The sequence below is a fragment of the Oncorhynchus nerka genome, unplaced genomic scaffold (assembly GCF_034236695.1).
Source record: "Oncorhynchus nerka isolate Pitt River unplaced genomic scaffold, Oner_Uvic_2.0 unplaced_scaffold_949, whole genome shotgun sequence".
Classification (NCBI taxonomy): Eukaryota; Metazoa; Chordata; class Actinopteri; order Salmoniformes; family Salmonidae; genus Oncorhynchus; species Oncorhynchus nerka.
Window position 1 is genome coordinate 36,710 of NW_027040361.1, and position 14,923 is coordinate 51,632.

General features: G+C 48.5%; 1 pseudogene; it reads left to right on the plus strand.

Moving 5' to 3' along the window:
- The first annotated feature begins 2,549 nt into the window (after positions 1–2,549).
- LOC135570657 (neutral amino acid transporter A-like) overlaps positions 2,550–14,923 on the plus strand; it is a 32,859-nt pseudogene continuing 20,485 nt past the window's right edge.

Sequence of the window (14,923 nt, forward strand, 5' to 3'; positions counted from 1 at the left end):
AGCACAGGAACTAAAGACACATATCTGAAACAGACATTCATCAGCACAGGAACTAAAGACACATCTCTGAAACAGGCATTCATCAGCACACGAACTAAAGACACATCTCTGAAAAAGGCATTCATCAGCACAGGAACTAAAGACACATCTTTGAAACAGGCATTCATCAGCACAGGAACTAAAGACACATCTCTGAAACAGGCATTCATCAGCACAGGAACTAAAGACACATCTTTGAAACAGGCATTCATCAGCACAGGAACTAAAGACACATCTCTGAAACAGGCATTCATCAGCACAGGAACTAAAGACACATATCTGAAACAGACATTCATCAGCACAGGAACTAAAGACACATCTCTGAAACAGGCATTCATCAGCACAGGAACTAAAGACACATCTCTGAAACAGGCATTCATCAGCACAGGAACTAAAGACACATCTCTGAAACAGGCATCTGAAACTAAAGACACATTCTGAAACAGACATTCATCAGCACAGGAACTAAAGACACATCTCTGAAACAGGCATTCATCAGCACAGGAACTAAAGACACATATCTGAAACAGACATTCATCAGCACAGGAACTAAAGACACATCTCTGAAACAGGCATTCATCAGCACAGGAACTAAAGACACATCTCTGAAACAGGCATTCATCAGCACAGGAACTAAAGACACATCTCTGAAACAGGCATTCATCAGCACAGGAACTAAAGACACATCTCTGAAACAGACATTCATCAGCACAGGAACTAAAGACACATCTCTGAAACAGGCATTCATCAGCACAGGAACTAAAGACACATCTCTGAAACAGGCATTCATCAGCACAGGAACTAAAGACACATCTGAAACAGGGTCTCGTCTGCTTAGTGTTTGCATGTACTGGTGCTACCCTGTTATTTATTGAAGGGTATAACACGTAGAGTTCAGAAGGATCACAATCATAGAGCTAAAATGTAAAAATGACTCATGGTTTTAGCTTTCATTCCCACCTGATCTGAAGAATATTGGAGCAAACCTTGCACAGGTGTAAACACTTAATACATCTGACAATAAATACTTGATCCTAAGTACTTTAATTTAACTAGTTACTTGTTTATGAATGGCTTTGTTAACATACATGTACTTACAAATAATTGTTGTTTAAATAAAGTTATAATTTAAAAAAATATATTCTGTTGATGTTTTCTCTGTCTCTTCCTCCGTGTCACAGTATGCCACTGATTACAAGATGGTCGCCGTGGGAAACGACACCAATGGAACCATCCTCTACCAGAAGGTGCTTATTATGACATCCCTCATGTTTGTTGGTTTGTTTGTTTGATTGTTTGTTAGGGTCTCATTTAGCCTGTCATAGGCTATTCGTCCAAGAAAGACCAAAATACCAAACGAATGACAACTTAAGGAAGTGGAATTACAACCACAGTACAGTAAGAACAAAGACACATTGGAAACATACACTATAAAATAACAGGTGTCTGTGTTGGAGATTGAGGGCTGGTCCACAGACAGGAGGGGCTGGTCCACAGGGAGGGGGCTGGTCCACAGACAGGAGGGCTGGTCCACAGACAGGAGGGATCTGGTCCACAGACAGGAGGGATCTGGTCCACAGACAGGAGGGATCTGGTCCACAGACAGGAGGGATCTGGTCCACAGACAGGAGGGATCTGGTCCACAGACAGCAGGGATCTGGTCCACAGACAGGAGGGATCTGGTCCACAGACAGGAGGGATCTGGTCCACAGACAGGAGGGATCTGGTTCACAGACAGGACAAATAACGAAACAGACAGGAAGAAAGTGGAAATGGAGTGAAGATCCTAGTCACCATATTCTGCATGTGTTACTGAGGGTACATCCCAAACAGCCCTGGGTCTGGTATTGGGGGTACATCTCAAACAGCCCTGGGTCTGGTATTGAGGGTACATCCCAAACAGCCCTGGGTCTGGTATTGAGGGTACATCCCAAACAGCCCTGGGTTTGGTATTGGGGGTTAGTCCCAAACAGCCCTGGGTCTGGTATTGAGGGTACATCCCAAACAGCCCTGGGTTTGGTATTGAGGGTACATCCCAAACAGCCCTGGGTTTGGTATTGAGGGTACATCCCAAACAGCCCTGGGTCTGGTATTGAGGGTACATCCCAAACAGCCCTGGGTCTGGTATTGAGGGTACATCCCAAACAGCCCTGGGTCTGGTATTGAGGGTACATCCCAAACAGCCCTGGGTCTGGTATTGGGGGTAAGTCCCAAACAGCCCTGGGTTTGGTATTGGGGGTAAGTCCCAAACAGCCCTGGGTCTGGTATTCCCAAACAGCCCTGGGTCTGGTACATCCCAAACAGCCCTGGGTCTGGTATTGGGGGTAAGTCCCAAACAGCTATGAGAGACCAGTGGGAGGACAACGTACTGGACACACTCACACCGTTCTATGATTCACTGTCCAATGTTGAAGACACTTGTCACGATACGCTACGCAAGTGACCAGCCGCTTCCATAGCAACACACATAGCAATATCCCTGGAGCCTGGTAACAAACAGAAAGGTGTCACAGTATGCCACTGATTACAAGATGGTCGCCGTGGGAAACGACACCAATGGAACCATCCTCTACCAGAAGGTGCTTATTATGACATCCCTCATGTTTGTTGGTTTGTTTGTTTGATTGTTTGTTAGGGTCTCATTTTAGCCTGTCATAGGCTATTCGTCCAAGAAAGACCAAAATACCAAACGAATGACAACTTAAGGAAGTGGAATTACAACCACAGTACAGTAAGAACAAAGACACATTGAAACATACACTATAAAATAACAGGTGTCTGTGTTGGAGATTGAGGGGCTGGTCCACAGACAGGAGGGCTGGTCCACAGACAGGAGGGGCTGGTTCACAGACAGGAGGGATCTGGTCCACAGACAGGAGGGATCTGGTTCACAGACAGGAGGGATCTGGTCCACAGACAGGAGGGATCTGGTCCACAGACAGGAGGGATCTGGTCCAGGAGGGATCTGGTCCACAGACAGGAGGGATCTGGTTCACAGCCAGGGAGGGATCTGGTCCACAGACAGGAGGATCTGGTCTGGTCCACAGACAGGAGGGATCTGGTCCACAGACAGGAGGGGCTGGTCCACAGACAGGAGGGGCTGGTCCACAGACAGGAGGGCTGGTCCACAGACAGGAGGGATCTGGTCCACAGACAGGAGGGATCTGGTCCACAGACAGGAGGGATCTGGTCCACGGACAGGAGGGATCTGGTCCACAGACAGGAGGGATCTGGTCCACAGACAGGAGGGATCTGGTCTGGTCCACAGACAGGAGGGGGCTGGTCCACAGACAGGAGGGATCTGGTCCACAGACAGGAGGGATCTGGTCCACAGACAGGAGGGATCTGGTCCACAGGAGGGATCTGGTCCAGGAGGGATCTGGTTCACAGACAGGAGGGGCTGGTCCACAGATACAGACAGGAGGGCTGGTCCACAGACAGGAAGAAAGGGCTGGTCCAAATGGAGGGGCTGGTCCACAGACAGGAGGGATCTGGTCCACAGACAGGATTCTGACAGGAGGGGGCTGGTCCACTGACAGGAGGGGCTACATCCCAAGACAGGAGGGATCTGGTCCACAGACAGGAGGGCTGGTTCACAGACAGGAGGGGGCTGGTTCACATCCTGGTTCAAACAGCTGGTTCCTGGGTCTGGTATTGGGGTTAGTCCCAAACAGCCTGGTGGGTTTTGGTATTTGGGGTAAGTCCCAAACAGCCCTGGGTTTGGTATTGGGTTACTGTAAGTCCCAAACAGCCCTGGGTCTGGTATTGAGGGTACATCCCAAACAGCCCTGGGTCTGGTATTGGGGTAAGTCCCAAACAGCCCTGGGTTTGGTATTTGGGGTAAGTCCCAAACAGCCCTGGGGAAGTCATATATTAGGGGGGTAAGTCCCATACAGCCCTGGGTCTGGTATTGGGGTACATCCCAAACAGCCCTGGGTCTGGTATTGGGGTACATCCCAAACAGCCTGGGTCTGGTATTGGGGGTAAGTCCCAAACAGCTGGGTCTGGTATGAGAGACCAGTGGGAGGACAACGCCCTGGACAGCGTATTGGAAGTCCCAAACGCCTGCTTTGGCGTACTGGGGTACCCAAAACGTGCTGAACTGAGGTAAGTCCCATACAGCCCTGGGTCTGGTACGTGGACAGCCCTGGGTCTGGTAATGACGTACTGGAACAGCCCTGGGTCTGGTGATTGGGGTAAGTGGAAGCGTGCTGGGGGAGGAACGTACTGGACAGCGTGCTGGACAACGTACTGTACAACGTACTGGACAACGTACTGGACATCGTACTGGACAATGTACTGTACAACGTACTGGACAACGTACTGGACATCGTACTGGACAATGTACTGGACGATGTACTGGAAGATGTACTGGACGACGTACTGGACGACGTACTGGACGACGTACTGGACAACGTACTGAACAACGTACTGGACAACGTACTGGACAACGTACTGGACATCGTACTGGACAACGTACTGGACAACGTACTGGACACACTCACACCGTTCTATGATTCACTGTCAAATGTTGAATACACTTGTCACGATACGCTATGCAAGTGACCAGCCGCTTCCATAGCAACACACATAGCAATGTCCCTGGAGCCTGGTAACAAACAGAAAGGACTCAATACAAGTTTAACACTTCTTTCTTGAAAATGTGATCAGTATTCATCCACATCCTTAAGCCTGATCAGACCAAGCTACTCTGTTGTGACGTCAATGTCAGTCACTGTCCTGTGTTTGTTCAGTTATGCCATGTGTCATAGTCATATATATGTAGCCAGGCAGGCCCGGACTGTTGGCCCGCTAGCATGTACGTTTGACCAACGACTCTGCCTTTAAGAGAGAGAGTCCAAACAGGGAACACTGGTCTGGCACGGTCCGAGGATGGATTCCTGCAGCGACCGTTGTCCAGATACACTCAGATGTAGTGGCTGGTTGGCATTGCAGAGTGTTTGTGTGTATGTGTGCATGTGTACAGAGCTGGGGTGAGAAGGTCAACCATCGCTACAGGAAAACGTGACACCATTTTTTTTCTCTGTTTTCTTTTCTGTGTGAATTTCAGAAGACTTTTGAAAAAGAGAACAAATTCTGTATCACCAAGATACTTATGTCATGGTCCAGATGATATGAGCTCCACCCACCTGTCTGAGGAAGATTCAGTAGTCTACCATTTTGAAAGCCTACAGATGTAAAAAGAACAGAAAGGCCTGCACACCCTGTTCCTGCAGATGCTGCCAACTATCACCTCTGTTGACAACGTTTTGATCCCAAAGAGCTTCATGAGGTGAAAACATGTAGGCACAGCGCTTCACAGGGGATGATGTTCCAAAGAAACGAAACGCCAACAAACGTGACATGTCGGTTCACCATGAACATGGAATAAAATCCACAGATGACCACCATGCAATGGTTAATGTGCGCAGCTCGACTGCACTGTAGTCGGCTTGAACGTGACAATGTTTCTGACTTGTTGACCTGACCTCCAAGCGAGGCTGGAAGGAAGCCCAGCCATGTCATCACTCAGCTGGGTAGTTTTCTGAATCGCCCCTTGTACCCAGCTGTCAGACTGACAAGGGAATGCGTCCCAAATGCCACTCTATTACCTATATAGTGCACTACTTTTAACCAGGGCCCTATGGCGCTTTATAGGGATTGTGGTACCATTTGGGGCGCTCCCATAGAAATGCTTGGCTCATTCATTGGCAGAGAATTACCAGTCTATGAGGGGTACTGATGAACAGACACGGTAGACCCTCCACTGACCAGTGCCAATAATGGTGGGTCCCCCTAAAGGGGTCAATAGGAGCATAACTCTTTTCTCTGTTCTGAATATCATTTGAGGAGACTATATAAATGGTAGCCTACTGAATCAAATAAACTGAAAGGCTATGTTCAGATGTTCTAATGTTCTGTGTCCTATGTTCTGATGTTCTGTGTTCTGATGTCCTGTGTTCTGATGTCCTATGTTCTGATGTCCTATGTTCTGATGTCCTATGTTCTGATGTCCTATGTTTTATGTTCTGATGTCCTATGTTCTGATGTCCTATGTTCTGATGTTTTATGTTCTGATGTCCTGTTTTATGTTCTGATTTCCTACATGTTCTGATGTCCTATGTTCTATGTTTTATGTTCTGATGTCCTATGTTCTGATGTCCTATGTTTTATGTTCTGATGTCCTGTGTTCTGATTTATGTTCTGATGTCCTATGTTTTATTTCTGATGTCTGATGTCCTATGTTTTATGTTCTGATGTCCTATGTTTTATGTTCTGATGTCCTATGTTTTATGTTCTGATGTCCTATGTTTTATGTTCTGATGTCCTATGTTTTATGTTTTATGTTCTGATGTCCTATGTTTTATGTTCTGATGTCCTATGTTCTGATTTTATGTTCTGATGTCCTATGTTTGTCCTATGTTCTGATGTCCTATGTTTTATGTTCTGATGTCCTATGTTTTATGTTCTGATGTCCTATGTTTTATGTTCTGATGTTCTGATGTCCTATGTTCTGATGTCCTATGTTCTGATGTCCTATGTTTTATGTTCTGATGTCCTATGTTTTATGTTCTGATGTCCTGTGTTTTATGTTCTGATGTCCTGATGTTTCTGATGTCCTATATTCTGATGTCCTATGTTTTATGTTCTGATGTTCCTGATGTTCTATTTTTATGTTCTGATATTCTGTGTCCTATGTTTTATGTTCTGATGTCTATGTTCTGATGTGTGTTCTGATGTTCTGATGTCCTATGTTTTATGTTCTGATGTCCTATGTTTTATGTTCTGATGTCTATGTTCTGATGTTATGTTCTGTTTCTGATGTTCTGTGTTCATGATGTTATGTTATGTTTCTGATGTTTTGTATCTATGTTATGATGTTCTATTTTATGTTTCTATATTCTGTGTTCAGATGTTATGATGTTCTGATATTCTGTGTTCTATGTTCTAATGTTATGTGTTCTGATATTCTGTGTTCAGATGTTCTGATGTTATCATGTTCTGATGTTCTATGTTCTAATGTTCTATTTTATGTGTTGTAATTTTCTGTGTTCAAATGTTATGATCTGTGTTTTTTTTAAATATATATTTTTAAACTAACAACCATACATAAACAAAACTGTGTTATGTGTTCTATGTAGGTTCCTGTGGGCACAGAACCAGATGGTATGAACATCTTGGGCCTGGTTCTCTTTGCCATGGTGTTCGGTGTGGCACTGAGGAAGCTGGGAGAGGAGGGGAGGAGCTCATACGCTTCTTCAACGCTTTCAATGAAGCCACCATGGTGCTGGTGTCCTGGATCATGTGGTGAGTGACCTTAAACAACCCAGATCATGTGATTAGCCTCTCCTGGTTCCCAAGACTATTCCCAAGGGAAAACAAGAGGAGCTTCTGATGGCTCACTAGATAAAGTCTGTACTGTTTATTCCTTAAGAACTGCAGGAGGTGTTGTAGGCTGCTGGCTATGCATTTGACACTGAAATGAGAAGCTACTTTTTGACTCTGAAGCTGCCTACTTATGTAGAATCAAATTAAACATTTAATTACATTTCTGATAAATGTTTTAGCTTTTCCTTTCAAATAAATCTGCAGCAAAAATAGATATTCTGTTAGTCATCACCTCACCAAATGGTATACATTCTATATTTCTCCTAACTCAGGTACGTCCCGTTCGGCATCATGTTCCTGGTGGGAAGTAAGATAGTGGAGATGGAGGATGTGGTTCTGTTGGTGACCAGTCTGGGAAATACATATTTGCCTCTGTCCTGGGTCATATCATCCACGGGGTTATCCTGCCTCTCATCTACTTTGGGTTCACACGCAAGAACCCCTTCAGCTTCCTGTCCGGCCTCATCACGCCCTTCACCACCGCCTTCGCCACCTGCTCCAGGTAGGCCTCTGTTACTGTATCCCTCCACCAGTCCACTATCCCTCCACCAGTCCAAGTACTATCCCTCCACTAGTCCTCTATCCCTCCACCAGTCCAAGTACTATCCCTCCACCAGTCCAGGTACTATCCCTCCACCAGTCCAAGTACTATCCCTCCACCAGTCCAAGTACTATCCCTCCACCAGTCCAGGTACTATCCCTCCACCAGTCCAGGTACTATCCCTCCACCAGTCCAGGTACTATACCTCCACCAGTCCAGGTACTATCCCTCCACCAGTCCAAGTACTATCCCTCCACCAGTCCAGGTACTATCCCTCCACCAGTCCAAGTACTATCCCCACCAGTCCAGGTACTATCCCTCCACCAGTCCAAGTACTATCCCTATCCACCAAGTACTAGTCCAAGGTACTATCCCTCCACCAGTCCAGGTACTATCCCTCCACCAGTCCAGGTACTATCCCTCCACCAGTCCAGGTACTATCCCTCCACCAGTCCAGGTACTATCCCTCCACCAGTCCAGTACTATCCCTCCACCAGTCCAGGTACTATCCCTCCACCAGTCCAGGTACTATCCCTCCACCAGTGATCCCTCCACTCATTGGTACTATCCCTCCACCAGTCTCCCTCCACCAGTCCAGACTATCCCTCCAAAAATAACCAGTCCAGGTACATCCCTCCACCAGTCCAGGTACATGATTGTCCATACTATCCCTCCACCAGTCCAGGTACTGTCCCTCCACCAGATCAGTAGGTACTATCCCTCCACCTGATATCATTGGTTAATTCTCAGATATAAAAATAACATATCAAAAACATGATTGATTACGTGCGATCATAGATACAATTTGGCATTTACAACAGCAAAATCACAATAATCACAAGAATGGCTTCATATCAAAGTCTACGTTGAGACCGAAGGAAGCAAGACTCTTTAAATTAAAGATCCAGGCAGCCTCTCATTTTAACAATAAATTGTCGAGGTCACCCCCCGTCTCCAGCAGCGCCCACACCGACCTCGGGGGCGACCCGGGGACGAGGCGCAGGGCGATCCGGATGGAGACAGTGGAAATTCCGCAGCAACGAAGGGTCACGATGAACGTGTACTGCCCCCGACTCGAGTCCTGGCAATATGACCAGAGGGGCGGAGGAAACCTCAGCTTCCTGGGACGGACCAGCCACCACCCGGCCTGAGGAGAGACACATGGAGCAGGGTTAATGCTAATCAGGAAGCTGTAACTCACACCTCGTTCAGTCTCCTCAGGACTTTAAATGGCCTCAGGGTCGAAACCTGCTGCGGTGAGCGGTCGGCTCTCGCTTTTGCCGCCTCAGGTGCACATGGCTGTCCCAGGTCTCCTCAAGCACTTGAACCATTCGTACCCGCGGAGCATTGACTGTCTGATGCCCACCTACCCAGTACGCACTGGAAAGGAGAGTGGTTAGTGGAGGAGTGGCGGGTGAAAACCTGGCGGTCCTGGCAATATGACCGCAGAAACCTACCCACGTCCTGATTTTACTCTCTCCACCTGCCCGTTACTCTCAGGGTGAAAACCTGAGAGTAAGGCTGAGGCCCCCAGGCGTTCTATGAACGCTCTCCAGACCCCCCGGACGTGAACTGGGGACCCCGATCAGAGACTATGTCTTCAGGCACCCCGTAGTGCCGGAAGACGTGAGTGAACAGGGCCTTCGCAGTCTGTAGGGCCATAGGGAGACCGGGCAGAGGAAGGAGACGGCAGGACTGATCCACAACCACCAGGATCGTGGTGTTGCCCTGTGAGGGAGGAAGATGCATCAGGAAGTCCACCGACAGGTGCCACCACGGCTGTTGTGGAACGGGTAGGGGTTGTAACTTCCCTCTGGGCAGGTGCCTGGGAGCCTTGCACTGGGGGCACACCGAGCAGGAGGAAACATAAACCCTCACGTCCTTGGCCAAGGTGGGCCACCAGTACTTCCCACTAAGGCAACGCACCGTCCGACCGATGCCAGGATGACCAGAGGAGGGTGACGTATGGGCCCAATAGATCAAACGGTCGTGGACAGCAGACGGAACGTACAGGCACCCAGCTCTGGACACTGGGGGGGAGTGGGCTCTGTGCGTAACGCCCGCTCGATGTCCGCGTCCAGCTCCCACATCACCCGGTGCCACCAGGCAAGAGGCGGAAGTATGGGAGTGTGATCCATGGACCGCTCCTCTGTGTCATACATCCGGGACAGTGCATCTGTCTTAGCGTTCTGGGAACCTGGTCTGAAAACAAAACGGGTAAAGAATATAGCCCACCTTGCCTGGCGAGGGTTCAGTCTCCTCGCCGCACGAATGTACTCCAGATTGCAGTGGTCAGTCCAGATGAGAAAAGGGTGTTTAGCCCTCTCAAGACTATGTCTCCACGCCTTCAGAGCCTTGACAACAGCCAACAGCTCCAGGTCCCCCACATCATAGTTTCGCTCTGCCGGGCTGAGCTTCTTGAAAAGAAAGCCCAGGGCAGAGCTTTGGTGGCGTGCCCGAGCACTGAGAGAGCACACCTCCTATCCCAGGCTCGGACGCATCCACCTCCACTATGAACGCCAAAGAGGGATCCGGATGAGCCAACACAGGAGCCGAGGTAAACAGAGCCTTCAGGTGACCAAAGCCCTGTCCGCCTCAGCTGACCACTGTAATCGTAACAGGCCCCCCTTCAGCAGTGAGGTAATGGGAGCTGCTACCTGACCAAAACCCCGGATAAACCTCCGGTAGTAGTTGGCAAACCCCAGAAACCACTGCATTTCCTTTACCGTTGTGGGAGTTGGCCAATTACACACGGCTGAAATGTGGTCACTCTCCATTCTCCACCCCTGAAGTGGAAATGCAGTACCCTAAGAAGGAGACGGACTGTTGGAAGAACAGACATTTCTCAGCCTTGACGTACAGGTCAGGCTCCAACAGCACCCTGCGCACCAGGGACACATGCTCGGCGCGTGTAGTGGAGTATATCAGAATGTCGTCGATATACACCACTACACCCTGCCCGCAGGTCCCGGACAAATCTCGTCAACAAAGGCCAGGAAGACTGATTCAGCATTCATCAACCCGTATGGCATGACGAGCTACTCATAGTGCCCTGAGGTGGTACTAAATGCCGTCTTCCACTTGTCTCCCTCCCGGATACGCATCAGGTTGTAAGCGCTCCTGAGATCCAATTTTGTGAAGAAGCGTGCCCCGCGCATTGACTCTATCGCACTGGTGATGAGAGACAGCGAGTAGCTCTACTTCACAGTGATCTGATTGATACCCTGATAGTCAATACACGGGCGCAGACCTCCATCCTTCTTCTTCACAAAAAAGAAACTAGAGGAGGCGGGTGAAGTGGAGGGCTAAATGTATCCCAGCTCCAGGGATTCAGAGACATATGTTTACATAGTCACCGTATCTTCCTGTGACAGACGATACACGTGACTCTGTTAGAGTTGTGTAAATTTGAATCTGGTATCAGGATAAATATAATAATGAGTCACCGGTTGTATACTATGTATTTTTTATTAGCTAAGTAATAAATGGCAAATGCAACTTTCGTATATATGGGCTCGCTGTAATACCACGCAGGGCAGAACAGGGAACTGACAGGATGTATGTAAACAGTGTTCTTATACTGTGATGGACATAGTTCCAACCAGTCTGTTGGCATATCACAGTAGAGGCTGGGCGTGGTTTAAACTTGCTCAGCCTATTGCAGGCGCTCAGGCGGGTCCCCGCCTCTTGGCGCTTCTTGGAGTCCTCCCTCCGTCGATGTATAGATTCCTACTGTTCTGGTATTGTGCTATTGTGTTGTTCAGTATTTCTCCATCTCAATTAAACCTCGTGATGACCACCCCTCCCTATCACAACTTTGTAAGATACAGCAAGTCACACCACATGCTCAATATTGTTACATACAAACACAAGGACAAAGCATCTGCTGGGCTGTTATCTACAGTTTTGCAACATGCAGGTCACACCATGTTACTCAGTTCTTGTCACACACACAAACAGGCAAGTAGATGTAGCAAGCAGTTGTTTAATCTCATGATGATGCTCAAGTGCACAAATGCAAATACTTCACACAGCCAATATCAGATCATATTTAATCATATATATATGGTAATGGCTATAATGTAAAACACAGGATCCCACAACTCCTGGGAAGTGCTGCGTCTACCAGGAGATTTATCGCACAATCCCCCCGTCGATGAGGTGGTAATTTAGTCGCCCTCTTCTTATAGAAGGCGAGAGCCAAATCGGCATATTCTGAGGGGATGTGCATGGTGGAGACCTGGTCTGGGCTTTCCAACGTAGTCGCACCGATGGAAACCACCCACACACCTCCCTGAGCACTCATGTGACCACCCCGTGAGAGCCCTCTGTTGCCACGAAATAGTGGGGTCATGACAGGCCAACCAGGGTAGACCCAGCACCACGGGAAACGCAGGAGAATCAATAAGGAAGAGGCTGATTCTCTCCTTATGACCCTCCTGCATAACCATGTCAAGTGGAGCGGTGGCATTCCTTATAAGCCCTGACCCTAGTGGTCGACTATCTTCGGCATGCACAGTGAAGGGCATATCCACAGGAACAATGGGAATCCCTAAACTAGGAGCAAATGAACAATCAATAAAATTCCCAGCTGCGCCTGAATCTACTAGGGCCTTATGCTGGGAATGCGGGGAAAACTCAGGAAATGAAATAAACACATACATGTGAGCAACAGGGGGGCTCTGGGTGAGCCTGGTGCCAACTCACCTGGGGTGACGCGATAGTGCCCTGCCTGCTGCCTCGACTCCCTGAGGAACCCTCCCCCCCAGCACCGACCAGCAGTGTGCCCTCTGCGGCCACAGATGGTACAGGGAATGGCCCCTCCTCTGGTCACCCTAAGTGCAGCACCTCCCAGCTCCACGGGCATCGGAGCGGAGGTGCTGGGGTGCTGGGGGATGGAACTGACAGGTCCCGATCCAGACGTCCGCGGGCAGTCAGCAGGTTGTCCAGCCGGATGGACCTGTCCACCAGCTTGTCCAATGTGAGGGTGGTGTCTCGGCAGGCCAACTCCCGGCAGACGTCCTTGCGCAGACTGCACCTGTAGTGATCGATCAGGGCCCTGTCGTTCCATCCCGCTGGCGGCCAGGGTCCGGAAGACCAAGGCAAAATCCTGCTCGCTCCGCCCCCTGCCTCAGGTGGAACAAACGCTCTGCATAATGGTCCAACGCCGCGTCTCCCCTCACTCCATACGGCGTTGGCTCACTCCAGGGCTTTGCCTGAGGGGCGGGAGACGACGGCGGACACACTCTCACGCCCCGAAGGAGCCGGGTAGACGGTCGCCAGGTGGAGCTCCAGCTGTAGTAGAAACCCCTGGCATCCGGCAGCAGTCCCATCATACTCCTCGGGAGCGAGAGTCGAATCCCGCTGGCACCAGGTGGAAGAGGGGTGGACAGTGGCACCTGTTGTAGTGGGGCGGTGGTGAAGGTGCTGGAAAACCTCCTTCTCCCTCCCAACGATCCATCGTCTACAGCAAGCGATCCATGGTTGTGCCCAGACGTTGCAACATGGTCGCGTGCTGCTGAACTCGCTCCTCCACTGCAACTGGTAGGGCGTCTGCTCCTGCTGCTCCTTCTTCGGGTGAGTGACTCTGTAAGGGTCCGGTGTGTAGCTGGTGTGGAGAATTAGGCGCAGGACAGCAAATATGAGTAATCAACATTACTTTGTACATTTGTCATTTTGAGTAAAAGTACATCACGAGCACACCACGACAGACCGAAAATACAATAAACAATCACTCACAAATACAACACGAGGAACAGAGGGTTAAATAATAAACAAGTAATTGATTGAGTGAAGCCAGGTGTGATAAGACAAAGACAGAACAAATGGAAAATGAAAAGTGGATCGGTGGTGGCTAGAAAGCCGGTGACGCGACCGCCGAATGCCGCCCCAACAAGGAGAGGGACCGACTTTGGCGGATGTCGTGACATGAAATCTGATTGTTTTTGCAAATTCTTTGATTCGACAGAATTGGCTGTAGGGCAAACTGTTTTTCAAGGGAAGTGGGTGACAACTATCAGCCCTCAACAAACTGTAAAGATCAGTGGGTTCCTGTAAAGATCAGTGTATAGAACATTATCCTCACACAGGATCAGAAGATCAAAGAAACTGATCTGACGTGTATCAGATTACATTGTACATCTCAGATGCTCAGAACAAGAGTTAAGAAAAGCATGGAATGCCTGGAGCTGTTTTGCATCACCCCTCTATAGAACAAAAATATCAGCAATATACCGTTTTCAAATAATGATGTTAGGCAATAATCGTTTCTTGAGTGGATTAAAAATGGACTGTTTCTCCATGTAACCCACATACAAATTAGCATAGTTAGGAGCCATGGGGAATCCCATAGCAGTACCCTTCGTCTGAATAAATAAATAATTTAGAAACATGAAGTAGTTGTGTGTGAGTACTATTTCAACCAATATTATAATGCAGGCACTGGAAGGTAGTTCATTAGGGTCACGTTGAGGAAGAAAATGTTCCATAGCTTCAATAGCGCCCTCGTGTGGAATATGTGTATAACTACTCAACATCAAAAGTAGCTAACAAAGTATTATCAGGGAGAGGATCAAGAGATTTAATAATAGAGACCATACTGCTGATGTCCTTTACAAAGGAGGGGTGCTGTTCTGAGATCATACTGCTGGTGTCCTTTACAAAGGAGGGGAGCTGTTCTGAGACCATACTGCTGGTGTCCTTTACAAAGGAGGGGAGCTGTTCTGAGATCATACTGCTGATGTCCTTTACAAAGGAGGGGTGCTGTTCTGAGATCATACTGCTGATGTCCTTTACAAAGGAGGGGAGCTGTTCTGAGATCATACTGCTGATGTCCTTTACAAAGGAGGGGTGCTGTTCTGAGATCATACTGCTGATGTCCTTTACAAAGGAGGGGAGCTGTTCTGAGATCATACTGCTGATGTCCTTTACAAAGGAGGGGAGCTGTTCTGAGAT